Below are 25,927 nucleotides of genomic sequence, written 5' to 3'. Positions count from 1 at the left end.
AGAAAAAAACAACGGGTCGGCATATCTATGACCAACGTCTGTAAAACTTCAGGGAAGATAATAAGAAAACAAATGGTCCAGTTCTTCTATTACCTAAGTGAGAAACATTATGGGTCCATGGGCATATATTTTCTACGTGTTAGAAGATGTATCTCGGTTATGTTTACCATGGGCATATATTTTCTACGTGTTAGAAGATATATCTCGATTATGTTTACTCTTTACTCGCAAAATCCGGCCGACATCCTTACGCACTTTTGAGTTTTTTTGCCAAGAGGCTAAATGCCGTTACTTCACTGCCTGTCAACCACACGTTAGACAAACCCAAGGGATTGTGACTTGTAATGTTTCGTTCACCTTCCATGAACAGTTATCTCTTAGACAAAGTTGAGCTTTTATGATTCGGTATATCTATGAATCACCTGCAACCAAGGTGTCTGTTGCGTGCACTTCAAGCAGCAACACGAGCTCTGGTGATGTAAAAGGCAAGGTGCTGGTTGCCTCATTGTGTGTCACCATCGATGTGTGCATATCTGCGTGAACATTATCATGTTGACATCCACATGATACCCTCAACCACTGACACCCTAACTTCCACCAACTACACTTGCCGATGCACAACAACCATACACATAACTTATAGATTCCTTACCGTATACAGTGACAAACACACACATGTACTCATTATTAGTTTAATGTTCACTAATCAAATGATAATACACATCAACATAATACTGCTGCAATTTAATCAATATGTATCTTTACATCACTTAATGTTCACCATTCATTACATAATGTATCTCAACACTGTACAACTACGATTCATCCATTAAGCAACTTTGCACTGTAGAACCTCCTGTACTTATCTAAAGCGTAGGAGTATTCAGCCCCACCAGGATCTTAAATTCTTTTCTGATCAATTGACTAGTTACTATAATGACTCCACAATTATGTAATTCTTCATACGTATAATTTCAGACGAATGCCTGACTGAATTCAAGCAACCGTTCTTTATGTTTATATCTGTCTATCTGTGTATTTGTTTACATATCATAAATGAACCCCCCCCCACCACACACACACACACACACACACGTCATGGAGGCCTCCTCCTCCCTGACGCCCCTCCACCACGGACTACCGTTGGTCGCCACATTCGACTGTTTCAATCAGAGCTCGTACTGACAGATATATGAACCGTCCTGTTCCTACCATTGTGAATGTCATAAACAATCTATGAACAAGTTCACTGTGAAGCAAGTGAACAACGTAGAATCTGTTAGTTTGGCTATGTGGTATATCAGATGATGTATAACTGTAACTTATCAACTAAGTACTTAAGGTATAACCCATAGTGTTTACTCTGCAAGCATTACTGCATATATGCCACCCTGACCATCTAGATATACCTCGTCCACCTGTTTATGCAAAGCGTGGAAATAGCCAGTCCATCTTCATATTAAGCTCTTTCATGAATAGTTTACTAGTTACTATCATGACCTTCCAGTTCTGAAATATCTGTAATACCTCAAGTGCACGTTTTCAGCTGATTGGCTAATCAGCTCCAATAAACCGTTATCAATCTGTTTATCTATTCATTTACCTACAAAACAAAATCGAACCTAGTCGAGTTCGTATAATCTCTTTCAAAAGAAAATGTATTTCAGTTCATGCGAATATAACCAATAATCATTAGAGTGTATATCAACCTCCGTGTTTATATTCCTGTAAAACCTGTCTATTCAAGACGCCCAAAGTTGGAACATTGTTATATGTATTTCATAATATTCAAACACATTCACCATATCCCGCGCTAACGATGTAATGCCTGCAACAGACGAAGAAAAGGCCACATTGCTCACATCTGCAATAGGGCTATCATGGGTTATAGTGATGGGTGATTTGTATGCAAAGGTGAGTACTGTGGCAGTTGAGGGTATATAGTTGGTGTACGTGAGGTGTTCAGTGTGTAGACTGAAATGGTAAGAGCTAGTAGATTTGTGTACTGAAAAAGGACTGGTGATAGGAAATATCTGGCTCAATAAGAGAGATATACATAAGTATACGTATCTGAGTAGGAGAGATGGCGGGAGAGCGTAATTGGACTATATATTAACTGACAGGCCGCGTGAAAGAGACACTTTTGGATGTTAATGTGCTCAGAGGGGCCACTGGAGGGATTTCTGATCATAATCTACCGGAGGCGAAGATGAAGATTTGTAGAGGTTTTCAGAAAAGAAGAGAGAATGTTTGGGTGAAGAGAGTGGTGAGAGTAAGTGAGCTTGGAAAGGAGACTTGTGTGAGGAAGTATCAGGAGAGACTGAGTGCAGAATGGAAGAAAGTGAGAGCAAATGGCGTAAAGGGAGTGGGAGGGGAATGGGATATATTTAGGGAAGCTGTGATGGCTTGCGCAAAAGATACTTGTGGCATGAGAAAGGTGGGAGGTGAGCAGATTAGAAAGGGTAGTGAGTGGTGGGATGAAGATGTAAGATTGTTAGTGAAAGAGAAGAGAGAGGCATATGGACACTTTTTGCAGGGAAGTAGTGCGAATGACTAGGAGATATATAAAAGAAAGAGGCTGGAAGTCAAAAGAAAGGTAGAGGAGGCAAAAAAGAGGCCAAATGAGAGTTGGGGTGAGAGAGTATCACTAAACTTTAGGGAGGATAAAAAGATCCTTTGGAAGAAGGTAAATAAAATGCGTAAGACAAGAGAACAAATAGGGAATGTTGGTGAAAGGGGCTAATGGGGAAGTAATAACAAAGAGTGGTGAAGTGAGAAGGAGATGTAGTGTGTATTTTGAAGGTTTGTTGAATGTGCTTGATGATAGAGTGGCAGATATCGGGTGTTTGGTCGAGGTGATGTGCGAAGTGAGAGGCTAAGGAAGAATGTTTTGGGAAACATAGAAGAGAAAGCGAAAGCTTTGCGGAAGATGAGAGCTGGCAAGGCGGTGGGTTTGGATGGTATTGTAGTGGAATTTATTAAAAAAAGAGAAAATGACTGTATAGTTGTTTGGTTGGTAAGGATATCCATTGCATGTATTATTCATGGTGCAGTGCCTGAGGACTGACGGAATGCATGCATAGGCAAAGCGGATAACGGTAAGAGTTCAAATTACAGAGGTAAAAGTTTGTTGGGTATTCCTAGGAAACTATATGGGAGGATATTGATTGAGAGGGTAAAGGCAAGTACAGAACATCAGACTTAGGAGGAGCAGTGTGGTTTCAGAAGTGATAGAGGATGTGTGGATCAGGCGTTTGCTTTGAAGAATCTATGTGAGAAATACTTAGAAAAACAGATGGATTTCTATGTAGCACTTATGGATCTAGAGAAGGTATATAGAGAGTTGATAGAGATGATTCGTGGAAGGTGTTAAGAGCATATGGTGAGGGAGGTAAGTTGCTAAATGCAGTGAGAAGCTTTTATCAAGAATGTAAGGCATCTATACGATTAGGAGGAGAGGAAGTGATTGGTTCTCAGTGAATGTCTGTTTTCGGCAGGGGTGCGTGATGTCTACATAGTTGTATAATTCGTTTATGGATGGGATTGTTAGGGACGTGAATGCAAGAGTTCTAGAGAGGCAAGTATGCAGTCTGTTGTGGATGAAAGGGCTTGGAAAGTGAGTCAGTTGTTTGCTGATGATACAGCGCTAGTGACTGATTCGGGTGAGAAACTGCAACAGTTGGTGACTGAGTTTGATAAAGTATGTGAAAGAAGAAAGCTGAGAGTAAATGTGAATAAGAGCAAGGATATTAGTTTCTGTAGGGTTGAGGGACAAATAAACTGGGAGATAAGTTTGAATAGAGAAAAGTTGAAGGAAGTGGAAATTTAGATATCTGGGAGTGGACATAGCAGCGGAAGCTAGCCTCAATGTGTGGGAAGGGGCAAAGGTTCTAGGAGCGTTGAGGAATGTGTGGGAGGCGAGAACGTTATCTCGGAGACCAAAAATGTGTATGTTTGAAGGAATAGTGGTTCCAATAACATTATATGGTTTCGAGGCATGGGTTATACATATGGTTGTGCGGAGGAGGGTGGATCTGTTAGGAAAGGAATTTTGAGGACATTATATGATCTGAGGTGGTTTGATCGAGTAAGAAATGAAAGAGTAAGAGAGGTGTGTGGTAACATAAAGAGTGTGGTCGAGAGAGCAGAAGAGGATGTATTGGAATGGTTTGTTTACAAGGAGAGAATAAGTGACGGAAGATTGACAAAGAGGACATATGTGTCAAAAGTGGAGCGGACAAGAAGTGGGAAAACAAATCAGAGGTGGAATGATAGAGTGAAAAAGATTTTGAGCAATCGTTGCCTGAACATACAGGAGGGTGAAAGGCATGCAAGATATAGGGTGAATTGGAACGATGTGGTATACTGGGGTCAAGGTGCTGTCAATGCATTGGAATAGGGCATGTGAAACGTCTGGAGTAAACCATGGAAAGTTTTGTGGGGCCACGATGTAGAAAGGGAGCTGTGGTTTCTGTGCATTACACATGGCAGCTAGAGACTGAGTGTGAACAAATGTGGCCTTTGTTGTCTTTTCCCAGCGCTGCCTCACGCGCGCGGGTGGAGGGGGGGTTCCATTTCATGTGTGGCGGGGTTGGTGAAGGCAGCAAGTATGGATATGTACATGTGTATATATGTATGTGCCTATGTATATATATGTATACCTTGAAATGTATAGGTATGTATATGTGCATGTGCGGGCATTTATGTATATGCATGTGTATGTGAATGGGCTGGGCCAATGTTTCATCTGTTTCCTTGCGCTACCTCGCTAACGCGGGAGACAGCGACTAAGTAGAGTAATAATAATAATGATATTAATAATAACAATATATATATATATATATATATATATATATATATATATATATATATATATATATATATATATATATATATATATATATATATATATTTATTTATATTTATTTTGCTTTGTCGCTGACTCCCGCGTTTGCGAGGTAACGCAAGGAAACAGATGAAAGAAATGGCCCAACCCACCCCCATACACATGTATATACATACACGTCCACACACGCAAATAGACATACTTATAGATCTCAATGTACACATATATATACACACACAGACACATACATATATACCCATGCACACAATTCACACTGTCTGCCATTATTTATTCCCATCGCCACCTCGCCACACATGGAATACCAACCCCCTCCCCCCCTCATGTGTGCGAGGTAGCGCTAGCAAAAGACAACAAAGGCCCCATTCGTTCACACTCAGTCTCTAGCTGTCATGCAATAATGCCCGAAACCAAAGCTCCCTTTCCACATCCAGGCACCACACAACTTTCCATGGTTTACTCTAGACGCTTTACATGCCCTGATTCAATCCACTGACAGCACGTCAACCCCGGTATACCACATCGATCCAATTCACTCTATTCCTTGCCCTCCTTTCACCCTCCTGCATGTTCAGGCCCCGATCACACAAAATCTTTTTCACTCCATCTTTCCACTTCCAATTTGGTCTCCCACTTCTACTCGTTCCCTCCACCTCCGACACATATATCCTCTTGGTCAATCTTTCTTCACTCATTTTCTCCATGAGCCCAAACCATTTCAAAACACCCTCTTCTGCTCTCTCAACCACGCTCTTTTTATTTCCACACATCTATCTTACCCTTATATTACTTACTCGATCACACCACCTCACACCACACATTGTCCTCAAAATCTCATTTCCAGCACATCTATCCTCCTGCGCACAACTCTATCCATAGCCCACGCCTCGCAACCATACAACATTGTTGGAACGACTATTCCTTCGAACATACAAATTTTTGCTTTACGAGATAATGTTCTCGACTTCCACACATTCTTCAAGGCTCCCAGGATTTTCGCCCCCTCCCCCACCCAATGATTCACTTCCGCTTCCATGGTTCCATCCGCTACCAGAACCACTCCCAGATATCTAAAACACTTTACTTCCTCCAGTTTTTCTCCATTCAAACTTACCTCCCAGTTGACTTGACCCTCAACCCCACTGTATCTAATAACCTTTCTCTTATTCACATTTACTCTTAACTTTCTTCTTTCAAAAACTTTACCAAACTCAGTCACCAGCTCCTGCAGTTTCTCACATGAATCAGCCACCAGCGCTGTATCATCAGCGAACAACAACTGACTCACTTCCCAAGCTCTCTCATCCATAACAGACTTCATACTTGCCCCTCATTCCAAAACTCTTGCATTCACCTCCTTAACATCTTCATCCATAAACAAATTAAACAACCATGGAGAAATTACACACCCCTGCCGCAAACCTACATTCACTGAGAACCAATCATTTTCCTCTCTTCCTACACGTACACATGCCTTACATCCTCGATAAAACTTTTCACTGCTTCTAACAACTTGCCTCCCACACCATATATTCTTTATACCTTCAACAGAGCATCTCTATCAACTCTATCATATGCCTTCTCCAGATCCATAAATGCTACATACAAATCCATTTGCTTTTCTAAGTATTTCTCACATACGTTCTTCAAAGCAAACACCTGATCCACACATCCTCTAACACTTCTGAAACCACACTGCTCTTCCCCAATCTGATGCTCTGTACATGCCTTCACCCTCTCAATCAATACCCTCCCATATAATTTACCAGGAATAATCAACAAACGTATACCTCTGTAATTTGAGCACTCACTCTTATCCCCTTTGCCTTTGTACAATGGCACTATGCACGCATTCCGCCAATCCTCAGGCACCTCACCATGAGTCATACATACATTAAATAACCTTACCAACCAGTCAATAATACAGTCACCCCCTTTTTAAATAAATTCCACTGCAATACCATCCAAACCTGCTGCCTTGCCGGCTTTCATCTTCCGCAAAGCTTTTACTACCTCTTCTTAGTTTATCAAATCATTTTCCCTAACCCTCTCACTTTGCACACCACCTCGACCAAAACACCCTATATCTTCCACTCTATCATCTAACACATTCAACAAACTTTCAAAATACTCACTCCATATCATTCTCACATCACCACTACTTGCTATCACCTCCCCATTTGCGCCCTTCACTGAAGTTCCCATTTGCTCCCTTGTCTTACGCACTTTATTTACCTCCTTCCAGAACATCTTTTTATTCTCCCTAAAATTTAATGATACTCTCTCACCCCAACTCTCATTTACCCTCTTTTTCACCTCTTGCACCTTTCTCTTGTCCTCCTGTCTCTTTCTTCTATACATCTCCCACTGAATTTCATTTTTTCCCTGCAAAAATCGTTCAAATGCCTTTCTCATCTCTATCACTAATAATCTTACTTCTTCATCCCACCACTCACTACCCTTTCTAATCAACCCACCTCCCACTCTTCTCACGCTACAAGAATCTATTGCGCAATCCATCACTGATTCCCTAAATACATCCCATTCCTCCCCCACTCCCCTTACTTCCATTGTTCTCACCTTTTTCCATTCTGTTCTCAGTCTCTCCTGGTACTTCCTCACACAAGTCTCCTTCCCATGCTCACTTACTCTCACCACCCTCTTCACACCAACATTCACTCTTCTTTTCTGAAAACCCATACAAATCTTCACCTTAGCCTCCACAAGATAATGATCAGACATCCCTCCAGTTGCATCTCTCAGCACATTAACATCCAAAAGTCTCTCTTTCGCGCGCCTGTCAATTAACACGTAATCCAATAACGCTCTCTGGCCATCTCTCCTACTTACATACGTATACTTATGTATATCTCGCTTGTTAAACCATGTATTCCCAATCACCAGTCCTTTTTCAGCACATAAATCTACAAGCTCTTCACCATTTCCATTTACAACACTGAACACCCCATGTATACCAATTATTCCCTCAACTGCCACATTACTCACCTTTGCATTCAAATCACCCATCACTATAACCCGGTCTCGTGCATCAAAACCACTAACACACTCATTCACCTGCTCCCAAAACACTTGCCTCTCATGATCTTTCTTCTCATGCCCAGGTGCATATGCACCAATAATCACCCATCTCTCTCCATCAACTTTCAGTTTTACCCATATTAATCGAGAATTTACTTTCTTACATTCTGTCACATACTCCCACAACTCCTGTTTCAGGAGTAGTGCTACTCCTTCCCTTGCTCTTGTCCTCTCACTAACCCCTGACTTTACTCCTAAGACATTCCCAAACCACTCTTCCCCTTTACCCTTGAGCTTCGTTTCACTCAGAGCCAAAACATCCAGGTTCCTTTCCTGAAACATACTACCAATTTCTCCTTTTTTGACATCTTGGTTACATCCACACACATTTAGACACCCCAGTCTGAGCCTTCGAGGAGGATGAGCACTCCCCGCGTGACTCCTTCTTCTGTTTCCCATTTTAGAAAGTTAAAAAATACAAGGTGGGGAGGATTCTCGGCCCCCCCGCTCCCGTCCCCTCTAGTCGCCTTCTACGATACGCGAGGAATGCGTGGGAAGTATTCTTTCACCCCTATCCCCAGGGATGATATACATATATATGCATATATATATACATATACACATACATATGCACATATACACACATACACACACATACGTATATATACATATGAAAAATGTAAGAAATAATTTAGAAAACTGAAACTTCTAGCTTGAAATGAAATGAAAAAAATGAATGTCACATAATATATATATATATATATATATATATATATATATATATATATATATATATATATATATATATATATATTCACATTTACTCTTAACTTTCTTCTTCCACACACTTTACCAAACTCAGTCACCAGCTTCTGCAGTTTCTCACATGAATCAGCCACCAGCGCTGTATCATCAGCGAACAACAACTGACTCACTTCCCAAGCTCTCTCATTACCAACAGACTTCATACTTGCCCCTCTTTCCAAAACTCTTGCATTTACCTCCCTAACAACCCCATCCATAAACAAATTAAACAACCATGGAGACATCACACACCCCTGCCGTAAATGTGAATAACAGCAAGGTTATTAGGTACAGTAGGGTTGAGGGTCAAGTCAATTGGGAGGTGAGTTTGAATGGAGAAAAACTGGAGGAAGTGAAGTGTTTTAGATATCTGGGAGTGGATCTGGCAGCGGATGGAACCATGGAAGCGGAAGTGGATCATAGGGTGGGGGAGGGGGCGAAAATTCTGGGGGCCTTGAAGAATGTGTGGAAGTCGAGAGCATTATCTCGGAAAGCAAAAATGGGTATGTTTGAAGGAATAGTGGTTCCAACAATGTTGTATGGTTGCGAGGCGTGGACTATGGATAGAGTTGTGCGCAGGAGGATGGATGTGCTGGAAATGAGATGTTTGAGGACAATGTGTGGTGTGAGGTGGTTTGATCGAGTGAGTAACGTAAGGGTAAGAGAGATGTGTGGAAATAAAAAGAGCGTGGTTGAGAGAGCAGAAGAGGGTGTTTTGAAGTGGTTTGGGCACATGGAGAGAATGAGTGAGGAAAGATTGACCAAGAGGATATATGTGTCGGAGGTGGAGGGAACGAGGAGAAGAGGGAGACCAAATTGGAGGTGGAAAGATGGAGTGAAAAAGATTTTGTGTGATCGTGGCCTGAACATGCAGGAGGGTGAAAGGAGGGCAAGGAATAGAGTGAATTGGAGCGATGTGGTATACCGGGGTTGACGTGCTGTCAGTGGATTGAATCAAGGCATGTGAAGCGTCTGGCGTAAACCATGGAAAGCTGTGTAGGTATGTATATTTGCGTGTGTGGACGTATGTATATACATGTGTATTGGGGGGGGTTGGGCCATTTCTTTCGTCTGTTTCCTTGCGCTACCTCGCAAACGCGGGAGACAGCAACAAAGTATAATAATAAAAAAAAAAAAAATATGTATATATACATATATGTATATATATATATATATATATATATATATATATATATATATATATATATATATATATATATATATATATATATATTTATATATATATATATATATATACATGTACATATATCTATGCACATGTACATAATTCATACTGTCTGCCCTTATTCATTCCCGTTGCTAACCCGCCATACATGAATTGACAACCCCGTCCCCCTGCGTGTGCGCGAGGTAGCGTTAGGAAAAGACAACACAGGCCACATTCGTTCACGCTTAGTATCTAGCTGTCATGTATGATGCACCGAAAAAACAACTCCCTTTCCACATCCAGGCCCCACAAAACTTTCCATGGTTTACCCAAGACTCTTCACACGCCCTGGTTCAATCCATTGACAGCAGGTCGACCCCGGTATACCACATCGTTCCAATTCACTCTAATCCTTGCACGCCTTTCACCCTCCTGCATGTTTAGGCCCTGATCAATCAAAATCTTTGTCAATCAATCTTTCTACCTCCAATTTGGTTTCCCACTTCTCTTTCCTCCACCTCTAACACATTTGTCCTCTTTGTCAATCTTTCCTCACTCATTTTTTCCATGTGACCAAACCATTTCAAGACACCCTCTTCTGCTCTCTCAACCACACTCTTTTTAATGCCACATATCTCTCTTACCCTTTTCTTACTTACGCGATCAAACCACCTCACACCACATATTGTCCTCAAACATCTCATTTCAGCACATACACCGTCCTCCGCACAACTCTATCTATAGCCCACTTCTCACAATCCTATAAAATATTGGAACCACTATTCCTTCAAACATACCCATTTTTGCTTTCCGAGATAACATTTTCGACTTCCACACATTCCTCAACACTCCCAGAACTTTCGCCCCCTCCACCACCCTATGATTCACTTCCGCTTCCATGGTTCCATCCGCTGCTAAATCCACTCCCAGATATATAAAACTCTTCACTTTCTCCAGTTTTTCTCCATTAAAACTTACCTCCCAATTGACTTGTCCCTCATCCCTGCTCTACCTTGCTCTTATTCACATTTACCCTCAGCTCTCTTCTTTCACACACTTTCCCAAACTCAGTCACCAGCTTCTGCAGTTTTTCACCCGAATCAGACACCAGCGCTGTATCATCAGCGAACAACAACTGACTCGCTTCCCAAGCTCTCTCATCCACAACAGACTGCGTACTTGCCCCTGTTTCCAAGACTTTTGCATTCACCTCCCTAACAACCTCATCCATGAACAAATTAAACAAACATGGAGACATCACGGACCCCTGCCGCAAACCTACATTCACTGAGAACTAATCACTTTCCTCTCTTCCTGCACGGACACATACCTTACATTCTCGATAAAAAATTTTTACTGCTTCTAAGAATTCACCTCCCAAACCATATATTCTTAGTACCTTCCACAGAGCATCTCTATCAACTCTATCATATGCCTTCTTCAGATCCATAAATGCTACATACAAATCCATTTGGTTTTCTAAGTATTGCTCATACATTTTTCAAAGCAAACACCTGATCCACACATCCTCTACGACTTCTGGAACTACACTGCTCTTCCGCATTTTGATGCTCTGTACAGGCGTTCACCCTCTCAATCAATACCCTCCCATACAATTTCCCATTAATACTCAACAGACGTATACCTCTGTAATTTGAGCACTCACTCTTATCCCCTTTGCCTTTGTACTATGGCACTTTGCAAGTATTCCAGAAATCCTCAAGCACCTCACCATGAGTCCTACATAAATTATATAACCTTACCAACCAGTGGACAATACAGTCACCCCCCTTTTTTAATAAATTCCTATGCAATACCATCCAAACCCACTGCCTTGCCGGCTTTCATCTTCTGCAAATCTTTTACTACCTCTTCTCCGTTTACCTAATCATTTTTCCTAACACTCACTTTGTACACCACCTCGACCAAAACACCCTATATCTGCCACTCTATCATCAAACACGTTCAACAAACTTCGAAATATTCACTCCATCTCCTCACATCACCACTACTTGTTATCACCTACCAATGTTCCCATTTGTTCCCTTGTCTTAGACACTTTATTTACCTCCTTCCAAAACATCCTTCTTCTCCTTAAAATTGAATGATACTCTCTCACCCCAGCGCTCATTTGCCCTCTTTTTCGCCTGTTGCACCTTTTTCTTGACCTTCTGCCTCTTTCTTGTATACATCTCCCAGTCATTTGCATTATTTCCCTGCAAAACTCGTCCAAATGCCTCTCTCTTCTCTTTCACTAATAACCTTACCTCCTCATCCCACCACTCACTACCCGTTCTAATTTGCCCTCCTCCCACGCTTCTCATGACACAAGCATCTTTTGCACAAGCCATCACTGCTTCCCTAAATACATCCCATTCCTCCCCCACTCCTCTTACGTCCTTTGTTCTCACCTTTTTCCACTCTATAGTCAGTCTCTCCTTCCCAAGCTCTTTTACTCTCACCATTCTCTTCACCCCAACATTCTCTCCTCTTTTCTGAAAACCTTTACAAATCTTCACCTTCGCCTCCACAAGATAATGATCAGACATCCCTCCAGTTGCACTTCTCAGCACATTAACATCCAAAAGTCTCTCTTTCGCGCGCCTATCAATCAAAACGTAATCCAATAACGCTCTCTGGCCATCTCTCCTACTTATATATGTATACTTATGTATATCTCTCTTTTTAAACCAGGCATTCCCAATCACCAGTCCTTTTTCAGCACATAAATCTACAAGCTCTTCAAAATCACATTTATATGCATAAACGCCCATACACGCATATTTATTTATATATACATACATATATATATATATATATATATATATATATATATATATATATATATATATATATATATATATATATATATATATATATGTATATATTTTTTTTTTGATTTTATTATACTTTGTCGCTGTCTCCCGCGTTTGCGAGGTAGCGCAAGGAAACAGACGAAAGAAATGGCCCAACCCCCCCCCATACACATGTATATACATACGTCCACACACGCAAATATACATACCTACACAGCTTTCCATGGCTTACCCCAGACGCTTCACATGCCTTGATTCAATCAACTGACAGCACGTCAACCCCGGTATACCACATCGCTCCAATTCACTCTATTCCTTGCCCTCCTTTCACCCTCCTGCATGTTCAGGCCCCGATCACACAAAATCTTTTTCACTCCATCTTTCCACCTCCAATTTGGTCTCCCTCTTCTCCTCGTTCCCTCCACCTCCGACACATATATCCTCTTGGTCAATCTTTCCTCACTCATCCTCTCCATGTGCCCAAACCACTTCAAAACACCCTCTTCTGCTCTCTCAACCACGCTCTTTTTATTTCCACACATCTCTCTTACCCTTACGTTACTCACTCGATCAAACCACCTCACACCACACATTGTCCTCAAACATCTCATTTCCAGCACATCCATCCTCCTGCGCACAACTCTATCCATAGCCCACGCCTCGCAACCATACAACATTGTTGGAACCACTATTCCTTCAAACACCCATTTTTGCTTTCCGAGATAATGTTCTCGACTTCCACACATTCTTCAAGGCCCCCAGAATTTTCGCCCCCTCCCCCACCCTATGATCCACTTCCGCTTCCATGGTTCCATCCGCTGCCAGATCCACTCCCAGATATCTAAAACACTTCACTTCCTCCAGTTTTTCTCCATTCAAACTCACCTCCCAATTGACTTGACCCTCAACCCTACTGTACCTAATAACCTTGCTCTTATTCACATTTACTCTTAACTTTCTTCTTCCACACACTTTACCAAACTCAGTCACCAGCTTCTGCAGTTTCTCACATGAATCAGCGACCAGCGCTGTATCATCAGCGAACAACAACTGACTCACTTCCCAAGCTCTCTCATCCCCAACAGACTTCATACTTGCCCCTCTTTCCAAAACTCTTGCATTCACCTCCCTAACAACCCCATCCATAAACAAATTAAACAACCATGGAGACATCACACACCCCTGCCGCAAACCTACATTCACTGAGAACCAATCACTTTCCTCTCTTCCTACACGTACACATGCCTAACATCCTCGATAAAAACTTTTCACTGCTTCTAACAACTTTCCTCCCACACCATATATTCTTAATACCTTCCACAGAGCATCTCTATCAACTCTATCATATGCCTTCTCCAGATCCATAAATGCTGCATACAAATCCATTTGCTTTTCTAAGTATTTCTCACATACATTCTTCAAAGCAAACACCTGATCCACACATCCTCTACCACTTCTGAAACCACACTGCTCTTCCCCAATCTGATGCTCTGTACATGCCTTCACCCTCTCAATCAATACCCTCCCATATAATTTACCAGGAATACTCAACAAACTTATACCTCTGTAATTTGAGCACTCACTCTTATCCCCTTTGCCTTTGTACAATGGCACTATGCACGCATTCCGCCAATCCTCAGGCACCTCACCATGAGTCATACATACATTAAATAACCTTACCAACCAGTCAACAATACAGTCACCCCCTTTTTTAATAAATTCCACTGCAATACCATCCAAACCTGCTGCCTTGCCGGCTTTCATCTTCCGCAAAGCTTTCACTACCTCTTCTCTGTTTACCAAATCATTTTCCCTAACCCTCTCACTTTGCACACCACCTCGACCAAAACACCCTATATCTGCCAATCTATCATCAAACACATACAACAAACCTTCAAAATACTCACTCCATCTCCTTCTCACATCACCACTACTTGTTATCACCTCCCCATTTGCGCCCTTCACTGAAGTTCCCATTTGCTCCCTTGTCTTACGCACTTTATTTACCTCCTTCCAGAACATCTTTTTATTCTCCCTAAAATTTAATGATACTCTCTCACCCCAACTCTCATTTACCCTTTTTTTCACCTCTTGCACCTTTCTCTTGACCTCCTGTCTCTTTCTTTTATACATCTCACACTCAATTGCATTTTTTCCCTGCAAAAATCGTCCAAATGCCTCTCTCTTCTCTTTCACTAATACTCTTACTTCTTCATCCCACCACTCACTACCCTTTCTAATCAACCCACCTCCCACTCTTCTCATGCCACAAGCATCTTTTGCGCAATCCATCACTGATTCCCTAAATACATCCCATTCCTCCCCCACTCCCCTTACTTCCATTGTTCTCACCTTTTTCCATTCTGTACTCAGTCTCTCCTTGTACTTCCTCACAAAGGTCTCCTTCTCAAGCTCACTTACTCTCACCACCCTCTTCACCCCAACATTCACTCTTCTTTTCTGAAAACCCATACAAATCTTCACCTTAGCCTCCACAAGATAATGATCAGACATCCCTCCAGTTGCACCTCTCAGCACATTAACCTCCAAAAGTCTCTTTTTCGCACGCCTGTCAATTAACACGTAATCCAATAACGCTCTCTGGCCATCTCTCCTACTTACATAAGTATACTTATGTATATCTCGCTTTTTAAACCAGGTATTCCCAATCATCAGTCCTTTTTCAGCACATGAATCTACAAGTTCTTCACCATTTCCATTTACAACACTGAACACCCCATGTATACCAATTATTCCCTCAACTGCCACATTACTCACCTTTGCATTCAAATCACCCATCACTATAACCCGGTCTCGTGCATCAAAACCACTAACACACTCATTCAGCTGCTCCCAAAACACTTGCCTCTCTTGATCTTTCTTCTCATGCCCAGGTGCATATGCACCAATAATCACCCACCTCTCTCCATCAACTTTCAGTTTTACCCATATTAATCGAGAATTTACTTTCTTACACTCTATCACATACTCCCACAACTCCTGTTTCAGGAGTATTGCTACTCCTTCCCTTGCTCTTGTCCTCTCACTAACCCCTGACTTTACTCCCCAGACATTTCCAAACCACTCTTCCCCTTTACCCTTGAGCTTCGTTTCACTCAGAGCCAAAACATCCAGGTTCCTTTCCTCAAACATACTACCTATCTCTCCTTTTTTCACATTTTGGTTACATCCACACACATTTAGGCATGTATATATATATATATACATATTTGAGGAATGCGTGCATAGTGCCATTGTACAAAGGCAAAGGGGATAAGAGTGAGTGCTCAAATTACAGAGGTATAAGTTTGTTGATTATTCCTGGTAAATTATATGGGAGGGTATTGATTGAGAGGGTGAAGGCATGTACAGAGCATCAGATTGGGGAAGAGCAGTGTGGTTTCAGAAGTGGTAGAGGATGTGTGGATCAGGTGTTTGCTTTGAAGAATGTATGTGAGAAATACTTAGAAAAGCAAATGGATTTGTATGTAGCATTTATGGATCTGGAGAAGGCATATGATAGAGTTGATAGAGATGCTCTGTGGAAGGTATTAAGAATATATGGTGTGGGAGGCAGGTTGTTAGAAGCAGTAAAAAGTTTTTATCGATGATGTAAGGCATGTGTACGTGTAGGAAGAGAGGAAAGTGATTGGTTCTCAGTGAATGTAGGTTTGCGGCAGGGGTGTGTGATGTCTCCATGGTTGTTTAATTTGTTTATGGATGGGGTTGTTAGGGAGGTGAATGCAAGAGTTTTGGAAAGAGGGGCAAGTATGAAGTCTGTTGGGGATGAGAGAGCTTGGGAAGTGAGTCAGTTGTTGTTCGCTGATGATACAGCGCTGGTGGCTGATTCATGTGAAAAACTGCAGAAGCTGGTGACTGAGTTTGGTAAAGTGTGTGAAAGAAGAAAGTTAAGAGTAAATGTGAATAAGAGCAAGGTTATTAAGTACAGTAGGGTTGAGGGTCAAGTCAATTGGGAGGTAAGTTTGAATGGAGCAAAACTGGAGGAAGTAAAGTGTATTAGATATCTGGGAGTGGATATGGCAGCGGATGGAACCATGGAAGCGGAAGTGGATCGTAGGGTGGGGGAGGGGGCGAAAATCCTGGGAGCCTTGAAGAATGTTTGGAAGTCGAGAACATTATCTCGTAAAGCAAAAATAGCTATGTTTGAAGGAATAGTGGTTCCAACAATGTTGTATGGTTGCGAGGCGTGGGCTATGGATAGAGTTGTGTGCAGGAGGATAGATGTGCTGGAAATGAGATGTTTGAGGACAGTGTGTGGTGTGAGGTGATTTGGTCGGGTAAGTAACGTAAGGGTAAGAGAGATGTGTGGAAATAGAAAGAGCGTGGTTGAGAGAGCAGAAGAGGGTGTTTTGAAATGGTTTGGGCACATGTAGAGAATGAGTGAGGAAAGATTGACCAAGAGGATATATGTGTCGGAGGTGGAGGGAACGAGGAGAAGTGGGAGACCAAATTGGGGGTTGAAAGATGGAGTGAAAAAGATTTTGTGTGATCGGGGCCTGAACATGCAGGAGGGTGAAAGGAGGGCAAGGAATAGAGTGATTTGGATCGATGTGGTATACCGGGGTTGACGTGCTGTCAGTGGATTGAATCAGGGCATGTGAAGCGTCTGGGGTGAACCATGGAAAGCTGTGTAGGTATGTATATTTGCGTGTGTGGACGTATGTATATGCATGTGTATGGGGGTGGGTTGGGCCATTTCTTTCGTCTGTTTCCTTGCGCTACCTCTAAACGCGGGAGACAGCGACAAAGCTAAAAAAAAAAAAAAAATATATATATATATTATATATATATATATATATATATATATATATATATATATATATATATATATATATATATATATATATATATATATATATATATATATATATATATATATATATATATATATATATATATATATATATATATATATATACAGACTTATAGATATATACACTAGTACATATTCATACTTGCTGCCTTCATCCATTTCCGTCGCCATCTGGCCACACAGGAAGCAGCATTTCCTCCCTTGCAGCAAGGTAGCGCCAGGAATAGACAAAAAGGCCGCATTCGTTCACCCTCAGCCTCTAGCTGTCATGTGTATTGCACCGAAACCACAGCTCACTTTCCACATCCAGATCCCACACATCTTTCCATGCTTTATCCCCGACGCTTCACATGCCCTGGTTGAATCCACTGACAGCACATCGATCCCGGTACATCACATCGTTGCAATCCACTCTATTCCTTGCACGCCATTCACTCTCCTGTATGTTCAGGCCTCGATTGCTCCAAATCATTTTCACTCCATCCTTCCTCTCCAGGTTGGTCTCCAGCTTCTTCTGCCCTCCATCATTAATATATATATATTATTTTCTTATTATACTTTGTCGCTGTCTCCCGCGTTTGCGAGGTAGCGCAAGGAAACAGACGAAAGAAATGGCCCAACCCCCCCCATACACATGCATATACATACGTCCACACACGCAAATATACATACCTACACAGCTTTCCATGGTTTACCCCAGTCGCTTCACATGCCTTGATTCAATCCACTGACAGCACGTCAACCCCGGTATACCACATCGCTCCAATTCACTCTATTCCTTGCCCTCCTTTCACCCTCCTGCATGTTCAGGCCCCGATCACACAAAATCTTTTTCACTCCATCTTTCCACCTCCAATTTGGTCTCCCTCTTCTCCTCGTTCCCTCCACCTCCGACACATATATCCTCTTGGTCAATCTTTCCTCACTCATTCTCTCCATGTGCCCAAACCACTTCAAAACACCCTCTTCTGCTCTCTCAACCACGCTCTTTTTATTTCCACACATCTCTCTTACCCTTACGTTACTCACTCGATCAAACCACCTCACACCACACATTGTCCTCAAACATCTCATTTCCAGCACATCCATCCTCCTGCGCACAACTCTATCCATAGCCCACGCCTCGCAACCATACAACATTGTTGGAACCACTATTCCTTCAAACATACCCATTTTTGCTTTCCGAGATAATGTTCTCGACTTCCACACATTGTTCAAGGCCCCCAGAATTTTCGCCCCCTCCCCCACCCTATGATACACTTCCGCTTCCATGGTTCCATCCGCTGCCAGATCCACTCCCAGATATCTAAAACACTTCACTTCCTCCAGTTTTTCTCCATTCAAACTCACCTCCCAATTGACTTGACCCTCAACCCTACTGTACCTAGTAACCTTGCTCTTATTCACATTTACTCTTAACTTTCTTCTTCCACACACTTTACCAAACTCAGTCACCAGCTTCTGCAGTTTCTCACATGAATCAGCCACCAGCGCTGTATCATCAGCGAACAACAACTGACTCACTTCCCAAGCTCTCTCATCCCCAACAGACTTCATACTTGCCCCTCTTTCCAAAACTCTTGCATTTACCTCCCTAACAACCCCATCCATAAACAAATTAAACAACCATGGAGACATCACACACCCCTGCCGCAAACCTACATTCACTGAGAACCAATCACTTTCCTCTTTTCCTACACGTACACATGCCTTACATCCTCGATAAAAACTTTTCACTGCTTCTAACAACTTTCCTCCCACACCATATATTCTTAACACCTTCCACAGAGCATCTCTATCAACTCTATCATATGCCTTCTCCAGATCCATAAATGCTACATACAAATCCATTTGTTTTTCTAAGTATTTCTCACATACATTCTTCAAAGCAAACACCTGATCCACACATCCTCTACCACTTCTGAAACCACACTGCTCTTCCCCGATCTGATGCTCTGTACATGCCTTCACCCTCTCAATCAATACCCTCCCATATTATTTACCAGGAATACTCAACAAACTTATACCTCTGTAATTTGAGCACTCACTCTTATCCCCTTTGCCTTTGTACAATGGCACTATGCACGCATTCCGCCAATCCTCAGGCACCTCACCATGAGTCATACATACATTAAATAACCTTACCAACCAGTCCACAATACAGTCACCCCCTTTTTTAATATATATATATATATATATATATATATATATATATATATATATATATATATATATATATATATATATATATATATATATATATATATATATATATATATATATATATACATATATATATATATCCTCTGTCAATCTTTTCTCACTCATTCTCTCCATGTATCTAAACCAATTCAACGCACCCTCTTCTTCTCTCCTAATCATACTTTTTTCTTAACACTCATTCCTCAAACGTTTTCATTACTTACTCAAGCACACCACATATTGTCATCAAATATTTCATTTTCAACATATCTCCACTCCTCCGCACAACCCTATCATAGTATAGCTCATGCCTCGCAGCCATATAATATTGTTGGAACTACTATTCCTGCAAACGTACCCAATTTTGCTCTCCGAAATAACGTTCTCGCCTTCTACACATTCTTCAAAGCTATCAGAACCTTCGCTCCCTCCTACACCCTGTGGTTCACTACGGCATGAATGGTTCCATCTGCTGCTAAGTCCTCTCCCAGATATCTAGAATACTTCTCTTCTTCCAGTTTTCCTCCATTTAAACTTACCTCCCAATAACTTGTCCCTCAAGCCTACTGAACCTAATAACCTTGCTCTTGTTCACATTTACTCTCAACGTTTTCCAAACTCAGTCACCAATTTCTCCAGTTTCACACATGAATCAGTCACTAGAGCTTTATCACCAACAAACGACAAATGACTCATTTCCCAGGCCGTCTCATCCACAACTCTTGCATTCACCTCCCTAACCAACCCATCCATAAACAAACTAACAACCATAGAGGCATCACGCACCCCTGCAGCAAACAGATATTCGCTGGGAACCAATCACTTTCCTCTCTTCCTACTTGTATACATGCTTTAAATCCTTTGTAAGAACTCTTCACTGCTAGCAACTTACCTTCCACATCATATACTCTTAAAATTTTCTAAATAGCATCGCTATCAACCGTATCATATGCCTTCTCCAGATCCATACATGCTTCATATAAATCTATATGTTTTTCTAAGTATTTCTCACATACATTCTTCAAAGCAAACACCTTATCCACACATCTTCTTCCACTTCTGACACCACACTGGTCTTGCCCAGTCTGATGCTCTGAACATGCCTTTACCCTCTCAATCAATACCCTCCCATATAGTTTCCTAGGAATACTCGACAAACCTTTGCCTCTGTAATTTGAGTCATCACCTTTATCCCCTTTGCCTTTGTAAAATGGCACTATGCATGCATTCCGGCAATCATCAGGCACTTCACCATGATCCATACATACAATAAATGTCCTTACAAACCAGTTAACAACATAGTCACCCCTTTTTCTAATAAATTACAATGCGACCTTGCCGTCTTTCATCTTCCGGAAAGCTTTCACTACCTCTTCTCTGTCTCCCAAAACATTCTTCCTGACCCTTTCATTTCGTACACCACCCCGACCAAAACACCCTTTATCTGCCACTATATCATCAAACATATTCAACAAACCTTCAAAATACTCACTCCATCTACTTCTCACTTCAACACTACTTGTTATCATTTCCCCATGTGCCATCTTCACCCAAGTTCCCATTTGTTCTCTTGTCTTACGCTCGTTATTTACCTCATTCCAAAACATCTTATTATTCTCCCTTGAATCTAATGATGCTCTCTCACCTCAATTTTCATTTCCCCTGTTTTTCACCTATTGAACCTTTCTCTTGACTCCCTGCCGCTTTCTAATATACATCTCCCAGTTATTCACACTACTTTCCTACAAAAGTCGTCCAAACGCCTCCCTCTTTTCTTTCACTATTAATATTACTTCTTCGTCCCACCATCACCACGCTCTCAAATCTACGTACCTTCCACATTTCTCATGCCAAATGCATCTTTTCCGCAAGCTATCGCTGCTACCCTATATATATATATATATATATATATATATATATATATATATATATATATATATATATATATATATATATATATATATATATATATATATATATATATATATATGTATATGTATATATATGTATATATATATATATATATATATATATATATATATATATATATATATATATATATATATATATATATATATATATATATATATGTATATATATATATATATATATATATATATATATATATATATATATATATATATATATATATATTTTTTTTTTTATTTTTTTTTTTTTGCTTTGTCGCTGTCTCCCGCGTTTGCGAGGTAGCGCAAGGAAACAGACGAAAGAAATGGCCCAACCCACCCCCATACACATGTATATACATACGTCCACACACGCAAATATACATACCTACACAGCTTTCCATGGTTTACCACAGACGCTTCACATGCCTTGATTCAATCCAATGACAGCACGTCAACCCCGGTATACCACATCGCTCCAATTCACTCTATTCCTTGCCCTCCTTTCACCCTAGTGCATGTTCTGGCCCCGATCACACAAAATCTTTTTCACTCCATCTTTCCACCTCCAATTTGGTCTCCCTCTTCTCCTCGTTCCCTCCACCTCCGACACATATATCCTCTTGGTCAATCTTTCCTCACTCATTCTCTCCATGTGACCAAACCATTTCAAAACACCCTCTTCTGCTCTCTCAACCACGCTCTTTTATTTCCACACATCTCTCTTACCCTTACGTTACTTACTCGATCAAACCACCTCACACCACACATTGTCCTCAAACATCTCATTTCCAGCACATCCATCCTCCTGCGCACAACTCTATCCATAGTCCACGCCTCGCAACCATACAACATTGTTGGAACCACTATTCCTTCAAACATAGCTATTTTTGCTTTCCGAGATAATGTTCTCGACTTCCACACATTCTTCAAGGCTCCCAGAATTTTCGCCCCCTCCCCCACCCTATGATCCACTTCCGCTTCCATGTTTCCATCCGCTGCCAGATCCACTCCCAGATATCTAAAACACTTCATTTCCTCCAGTTTTTCTCCATTCAAACTCACCTCCCAATTGACTTGACCCTCAACCCTACTGTACCTAATAACCTTGCTCTTATTCACATTTACTCTTAACTTTCTTCTTTCACACACTTTACCAAACTCAGTCACCAGCTTCTGCAGTTTCTCACATGAATCAGCCACCAGCGCTGTATCATCAGCGAACAACAACTGACTCACTTCCCAAGCTCTCTCATCCCCAACAGACTTCATATATATATATATATATATATATATATATATATATATATATATATATATATATATATATATATATATTATATTATTTATCTAGTTTGCTTTGTCGCTGTCTCCCGCGTTAGCGAGGTAGCGCAAGGAAACAGACGAAAGAATGGCCCAACCCGCCCACATACACATGTATATACATACACGTCCACACACGCACAATATACATACCGATACATCTCAATGTACACATATATATACACACAGACATATACATATATACACATGTACATAATTCATAATGTCTGCTTTTATTTGTTACCATCGCCAACTCGCTACACATGGAATAACAACCCCCTTCCCCCTCAAGTGTGCGAGGTAGCGCTAGGAAAATGACACCAAAGGCCCCATTCGTTCACACTCTGTCTCTAGCTGTCATGTAATAATGCACCGAAACCACAGCTCCTTTTCCGCATCCAGGCCCCACACTACTTTCCATGGTTTACCCCGGACGCTTCACATGCCCTGGTTCAATCCATTGACAGCACGTCTACCCCGGTACACCACATCGTTCCAATTCACTCTATTCCTTGCACGCCTTTCACCCTCCTGCATGTTCAGGCCCCGATCACTCAAAATCATTTTCACTTCATCTTTCCACCTCCAATTTGGTCTCCCACTTCTCCCCGTTCCCTCCACCTCTGACACATATATCCTTTTGGTCAACCTTCCCTCACCCATTCTCTCCATATGACCAAACCATTTCAAAACACCCTCTTCTGCTCTCTCAACAACACTCTTTTTATTTCCACACATCTCTCTTACCCTTACATTACTTACTCGATCAAACCACCTCACACCACACATTGTCCTCAAACATCTCATTTCCTGCACATTCACCCGCCTGCGCACAACTCTATCCATGGCCGACGCCTCGCAACCATACAACATTGTTGGAACCACTATTCCTTCAAACATAGCCATTTTTGCTTTACGAGATAATGTTCTCGATTTCCACACATTCTTCAAGGCTCCCAGGATTTTCGCCCCCTCCCTTACCCAATGATTCACTTCCGCTTCCTTGGTTCCATTCGCTGCCAGATCCACTCCCAGATATCTAAAACACTTTACTTCCTCCAGTTTTTATCCATTCAAACTTACATCCAAATTGACTTGACCCTCAACCCTACTGTACCTAACCTTGCTCTTATTCACATTTACTCTTAACTTTCTTCTTTCACACACTTTACCAAACTCAGTCACCAACTTCTGCAGTTTCTCACAAGAATCAGACACCAGCGCCGTATCATCAGCGAACAACAACTGACTCACTTCCCAAGATCTCTCATAAACAACAGACTGCATACTTGCCCCTTTTTCCAAAACTCTTGCATTCACCTCCCTAACAACCCCATCCATAAACAAATTAAACAACCATGGAGACATCACACACCCCTGCCGCAAACCTACATTCACTGAGAACCAATCACTTTCCTCTCTTCCTACACGTACACATGCCTTACATCCTCGATAAAAACTTTTCACTGCTTCTAACTACTTGCCTCCCACACCATATATTCTTAAAACCTTCCACAGAGCATCTCTATCAACTCTATCATATGCCTTCTCCAGATCCATAAATGCTACATACAAATCCATTTGTTTTTCTAAGTATTTCTCACATACATTCTTCAAAGCAAACACCTGATCCACACATCCTCTACCACTTCTGAAACCACACTGCTCTTCCCCGATCTGATGCTCTGTACATGCCTTCACCCTCTCAATCAATACCCTCCCATATAATTTACCAGGAATACTCAACAAACTTATACCTCTGTAATTTGAGCACTCACTCTTATCCTCTTTGCCTTTGTACAATGGCACTATGCACGCATTCCGCCAATCCTCAGGCACCTCACCCTGAGTCATATATACATTAAATAACCTTACCAACCAGTCAACAATACAGTCACCCCCTTTTTTAATATATATATATATATATATATATATATATATATATATATATATATATACATATATATATATATATATATATATATATATATATATATATATATATATATATATATATATATATATATATATATATGTATATATATATATATATATATATATATATATATATATATATATATATATATATTATCCCTGGGGATAGGGGGTTAAGAATACTTCCCACGTATTCCCTGCGTGTCGTAGAAGGCGACTAAAAGGGGAGGGAGCGGGGGGCTGGAAATCCTCCCCTCTCGTTTTTTTTTTTTTAATTTTCCAAAAGAAGGAACAGAGGGGGCCAGGTGAGGATATTCCAAAAAAGGCCCAGTCCTCTGTTCTTAACGCTACTTCGTTAACGCGGGAAATGGCGAAGTTTAAAAAAAAAAAACATATATATATCCTCTGTCAATCTTTTCTCACTCATTCTCTCCATGTATCTAAACCAATTCAACGCAACCTCTTCTTCTCTCCTAATCACACTTTTTTCTTAACACTCATTCCTCAAACGTTTTCATTACTTACTCAAGCACACCACATATTGTCATCAAATATTTCATTTTCAACATATCTCCACTCCTCCGCACAACCCTATCATAGTATAGCTCATGCCTCGCAGCCATATAATATTGTTGGAACTACTATTCCTGCAAACATACCCAATTTTGCTCTCCGAAATAACGTTCACGCCTTCTACACATTCTTCAAAGCTATCAGATCCTTCGCTCCCTCCTACACCCTGTGGTTCACTACGGCATGAATGGTTCCATCTGCTGCTAAGTCCTCTCCCAGATATCTAGAATACTTCTCTTCTTCCAGTTTTCCTCCATTTAAACTTACCTCCCAATAACTTGTCCCTCAAGCCTACTGAACCTAATAACCTTGCTCTTGTTCACATTTACTCTCAACGTTTTCCAAACTCAGTCACCAATTTCTCCAGTTTCACACATGAATCAGTCACTAGAGCTTTATCACCAACAAACGACAAATGACTCATTTCCCAGGCCGTCTCATCCACAACTCTTGCATTCACCT

Source organism: Panulirus ornatus, chromosome 20 (assembly GCF_036320965.1).
Source record: "Panulirus ornatus isolate Po-2019 chromosome 20, ASM3632096v1, whole genome shotgun sequence".
NCBI lineage: Eukaryota > Metazoa > Arthropoda > Malacostraca > Decapoda > Palinuridae > Panulirus > Panulirus ornatus.
The sequence above is the reverse complement of the archived record's forward strand: the minus strand, read 5'-3'. Positions refer to the sequence as shown.